Below are 5,787 nucleotides of genomic sequence, written 5' to 3'. Positions count from 1 at the left end.
TGTGCAAATATGTTTTTTCTTTGTCTTGTGACCGTCAGGGAAATTAGGATTTGATTTTCCAATGAAAAGGGAGAAACTCAATGTAAAATAATTTGATTGTTTTTCCCTTACAGAAGTATAGAAATAGATTGCAATAGAGTTGATGGCTAGCTAAGAAAAGGAAATAGAGAGGAATGGTGAGTGGAAGATTACACTTTTAAATGAGAGAAAAAGAAGTCTGAAATATTTTTTGGAATTTAAACATGTGACTTTATTTGATATATGGAATGAAGTTCAATAAGTGTGTGGATAAAGAAGAATTAGCAAATGAGTAAGAGAGACTGGACAGAAGGAAGCTGATTTTCTTTTATGTGTGGATGTGTACCAAAAATGTTTCCACACTCTGCTTCTCCAAGTTGGTTCCTGAGGTCAACAGTGAATTCTTCAGAAATCTGTCCTTTAAAATAAAAATGTTTCTTTATTTATTTTGAGAGAGAATGAAAGAACAAAGTGTGCATGTGCAAGTGGGAGAGGAACAGAGAAAGAGAAGGAGAAAGAGAATCCAAAGCAGGTTCCACACTGCCAGCATATAACCCAATGTGGGGCTTACTCCCACAAACTGTGAGATCATGACCTGAGCCCAAATCAAGAGTCAGACACTCAACCAACTTGAGCTACCCAGGCACAACAGAGATCTGTGTCTTTGACTCTCAACTTTATTTCCTGTGGAAATATTTCCTGTCCTCATAGAGGACAGCCTGTTAAATCATAAGGCTTGAATCTATTATATCATTTGCTGGGAGGTGTTTAATAAGGGACAAACTGTTAGAGCAAGAGGACACCAAGCCCTTCCAAAATTCAAAGAAAGTAATTCACCAACAAGACAATGTTTGAAATGGGACAGATCTCAGGATGAACATCCCCTGTCACATCATCATCCAAAAAATTCACTGACACATGAACGCATCAGAAACTCTAAAGGTTAGCACATTCTACCCTGAGTAATGTCTATTTACTAATTTGTTTTTGTCTGAGAGCTGTGAAAAACAAAGGTCTGCATCTACACATGTGCCAATACAAGGATTAAGACCCAGAAAAAGAAAAGGTGCATAGCAGGCCATTAACTCAGGTTTAAATAAAGTAGCAGAATCTACCATAAAATGCAACCATCATGACTGAATCTTCTAATCTGGCTCTGCTGGTCATATGCCATTGACCAACAGAAATTATTCATTTGACTGACAATTATAAAAAAAGTATAGTTATCAAAACAATCTGTCAAGACACAGAAATGCCCCAAAATATGACACATGTATTTGCAAGTCTTCATTCAAGGCTTAAGGGCTGCATGTGAGTATCAATTTTTTTTAATTATGCATATATGAAATATATAAATATATAAAACTGAATACATTCATATTTACGGTACAGTCTAGATGATAAAAAATCCTCATATAAACTATAACAGGTTAATAATTGAAACATTAAATTTGGTTATATGACTGGTTTTCTAGACAGGTCTTCATAGTTCTTATTCGTGAGAGTGAATTTACACATTTACAGCATGTTTAGTTGTCCTCTAAGGATTCTAGAAGTAAAAGAATCATAGAAAATAAGTTAAAAATAACTCAAGGAATAATTTAGAGTAAAGTTCTTCAAGGAGTCAAGAAAGTCAAAATAATAGTGGACCTGGGTATAGTTCCTTCATTTTTAACTAGTTGAATGTTCTGGAGCTAACCTTTTCCATTTTTGAAACTGTGATTTCTTCATCATTAAAATAACAGGGAGAAAAAAAATTACTGGGGATAAGTGTAAAGTGGATTTTTCTAAGACACCTTCTAACTCTAAAATTCAAAGTTTTGACAAAAATACTATGAACTTGGAGAATGTCGTGATAGGCAACAATCCAGCACCAACAATCCCTGTTGGCCAGGATTCATGACCTTGTGTATTCTCCTCTTGAGCAAGGGATGGATCTTATCACCTATTACTTCTGATATTAGGTTACAAAAAGACTGTGACTTCCATCTTGCTCTCACTCCCTTTCTCCTCCCTCCCATCTTTCTTGAAGGAAGCCTACTACCATGTTATGAGATACCCCATGGAAAATCAAGAAAGCGAGGGAAGCTCCCAACAACAGCCAGCAATAAATTGAAGCCATCAGCCCAGGAGGACTGAACTGAATGTTGCTGGTAACACCCAAGTGAAATTGGAAGCAGATCCTCCCACAGTTAAGAATTCAGATGAAACTATAGCACAAGACAGCACTTTGATTACAATCTTGTTGGAAATATTTGGGTAGAGGTACCCAGCTTAAGTTTCACTCAGATTCCTGTTGGGAAGATCTGTGAGGCAATACATGTTTTTACTATCTTGAGATAATTATTGTACAGCAGTAGATAAACTAATATAGTCTCCAAAAAAAGATCACTTCTATTTTGAAAGGCCAAGAATAAAATTATGGAAGGGGAATGAGGAACAGCTCTCCTGAGTAGCAGGTATGTTCAATTCAACAAATACCGATGGTACCACCATATTTCAAGTAGAGTGGTAAAGGAATGCAAAAACATTATCCCTGCTGTGAACCAGTTTATATGCTTTATGCAAAGTAATTTAGATTTAACAGGAACTGGCAGGTGTTTACCAAATCTATGTGCTCTTTTCCCCTGTGCACTGAGCTAAATATACTTCTCAGCCTCCCCTGCAGTGACATGTTGCTATGTGACTGGACTCAAATATCAGGGGAAAGCTCATGCAGCACTTTCAGGCTTGGCTTATTAACATTTTCATACCCTGCCTGCTGGATGTTTGATACAGATGAGGACAATGACTTTAGAAGTCAGTATTGAAGATGGTGAGTGACAAGATGCCAGGAGCCTGGGTATGTGAAATGTCATTCAAAAGAGTCAAGTGCCTAACAGCAAAGCCTATTTTTTAATTCATCTGACAAGAAATACAATTCTATTAAGTCACTGAGAAATGAAAGATTATTTATTGCAACAGCTACCACTATCCTAATAAATAAAACACAGGGGCGCCTGGGTGGCTCAGTCGGTTAAGCTTCCAACTTTGGCTTAAGCCATGATCTCGGGGCTTGTGAGTTCGAGCCCCACGTTGGGCTCCATGTAGACACCTCAGAGACTGGAGCTGGCTTTGGATTCTGTGTTTTCCTCTCTCCCTGCCCTCCCCCATTTTTGCCCTTTCTCGCTCTCAAAAATAAGTAAGCATTAAAAAAATTAAATGAAGAACAATACAAGGCTTTATTTAATAATAACTCTAGTAAATATACTTAATAAAGATCTAATGGTGGAGGATAATTGGAAAAACTTCTGGGATTTCTCTTCAACATTTAGTAATAATAAGAGCTTGGACAAGCTACACAACTTTTCTCTGAGACACACTTTTTTTTTTGAGAGACAGAGAGAGAGAGAATGATTAAGTGGGGGAAGGGAAAAGGGGAAGCGAGAGAGAGAATCTTGAGCAACCCCATGCCCAGCATGGAAACCAAAGTGAGGTTCAATGCAGGACTTGATCTCGTAACTGTATATCATGACCTAAGCTGAAATCAAGACTCAGATCCTTAATCAAATGAGCCACCCAGGTGTCCCTCTAAGACACTATCTCTTTCTAAATGCCCACAGATATGATGGTTTAGTTTTTGGTTGTAGTTTTGTTAAAAAAGATAAAAAAGTTTATGTGAAGTTAGATTTCCATCATGCAAATCCTCTAGCCTTTTAAAATGAAGGTTACTTTCCATCTCCATTGTACAGTGTATCATCTATATTCTTCCATTATAACATCTGTCTAATTTCTCCACATGTTCCTGATATCTTCTTCAATAAAGTTAAAGGTCTTTAGCATCAGAAATCATACTTTATTCATCCTTGTCTTTCTAAGATTTAGCATAGTGATAAGAACATATTAGGATGGAAACTGTGATTTGGTGAGGATGGAACAAATGTAATATACTTCTCAAAGGTTAAAGTATGGCAGTGAGAGAGTATAAGAAGGGAGATGGGAATGGGGTCTCTGAGAAATGACATAGAAGTGAGGGGAGGTGGTAGTAATGGATATGAGCTACCATTACTAGATGAAGTCTGGAAATTAACTATACAAGATTCGGGAAATTTATTCTGTGAATAAAGAAGATAACTGGAGGCATTAGATAGGTTATTTAGCCATGAAATTGGCTAAATTGCTGTCAGTTGCAGAAATATCACAGCCTACTGATGCTGATAAGGGTTATAAAGGAAAGCGTCTGGGGAACAGAATCCAATAACTCTTTGTGATGTCTCCAAATCTGGTTTGTTCCCAGGGTTGATCACTTCTAACAAGACAAAGACTTGGATAAAATAAATTAGTCTTCAAATATGATTTTATGCTCTTGAGCCTATTCCCTGGTATAAAATATGTCAATGTCCTTGTCTCTGCCATCCTTATGATCTATACTGTGACTCTCACCACAAATGTCATCCTTATTTTCCTCATCTGGGTGGATTCTCATCTCCACACACACATATATTTTCTGCTCAGCTAAATTGCTCTCATGGACCTGACATTAATCTCCTGCACTATACTCAAGACAGCAACTGACTTCTCAGGGAAGAGAAACATCTCACAGGTTGCCTGTGAAACTCAGATCTTTCTTCTGGACTCTAGTAATTGCTGAGTGTATCCTTATTACCCTCATGTGCTTTGGCCAGTATGTGACAATTTGTAACCTTCTGAGATATACCCTGATAATAAGCCAGAAAGTATATCTGCAGATGGCTATTATCTCCTGTATGTGGGTGTCTTTACATTACATCATTTGCACACACAGTTTATTCTATTTCCCCATCTGTGGTTCCAGAGAGGTTTCCCATTTCCTCTGTGAAGTCATGGCCATTCTAAAATTGGACTGTGAGCACATCTCTGCCTATAAGAAGGGTGTAGTGATGACAACCGTTATGATGCTCCTCATTCCCTTGTCCTTTATCCTGTTTTCTTATACTCTCATCTTCCTTGTTATCCTCAGCATGAACTCCCTGGAGGGCAGAAATAAAGCCCTGGCCACCTGTTCCTCCCACTTTACTGTGGTAAGCCTCTACTTTGGCCAGCCATGCTCGTCTACATGAGGCCTAATACTTATCACAGTCCCAAGCTGGACCAGTTTCTCTTTATGCTTGGTTGCATCCTCACCCCCATGATGAACCCTCTCATACACAGTCTGAGGAGCGAAGAGGTGGTGAGTGCTCTGATAAAAGTGTTGGAATACTGCCTAACATCAAATTAGACCACAAATATAAGATGAATATCAATCACTACCTATTTTCACTTCCGTCTAAATCAGGCCTTCTTAGATGTTCAGGTTTTAGTTCTGGTCTTTTCATAATTAAAATTGCAATGGGACCACTGGCTGTATGGATTCTCTCTCTCTCTCTCTCTCTCTCTCTCTCTGTATATGTAGATAGACATAGGTAGATACAGAGATGGAGAGAGATTTATCTATATAGATAGATATCTGTATATATCTACATGTGTCTCTATATCTATCTATCTATCTATCTATCTATCTATCTTATGTTTCTTTGACAATGTTTGGCCCACACCCTCAGATTATGGGCCAGCAGGAGTTAGGCACTCCCAGTTGATGATTGATGGTGAGGGTGGTGATGATAGTGGTAGTAAATATGATGATAATGTAGTTGGAATGCTGGTATGTAAGGTGATGGAGGTAATGATGTTAATGATGATGAAATTTCACCAAGAAAAGTAATTGAATTAGCAATCCTTCATTCAACTACAAAGGGAATGTATACCAATTTC

The 5,787-nt window shown here is 37.9% G+C and overlaps 1 pseudogene; it reads left to right on the top strand.

The window, feature by feature from the left end:
• Positions 1–2,805: 2,805 nt before the first annotated feature.
• On the top strand, positions 2,806–5,254 carry LOC128314588 (olfactory receptor 2T27-like; annotated as a pseudogene).
• Positions 5,255–5,787: the final 533 nt, after the last annotated feature.

The sequence above is a fragment of the Acinonyx jubatus genome, chromosome A1 (genome assembly GCF_027475565.1).
Source record: "Acinonyx jubatus isolate Ajub_Pintada_27869175 chromosome A1, VMU_Ajub_asm_v1.0, whole genome shotgun sequence".
Classification (NCBI taxonomy): Eukaryota; Metazoa; Chordata; class Mammalia; order Carnivora; family Felidae; genus Acinonyx; species Acinonyx jubatus.
Note: the sequence above shows the minus strand (reverse complement) of the source record. Positions and strands in the feature narration are given on the sequence as shown.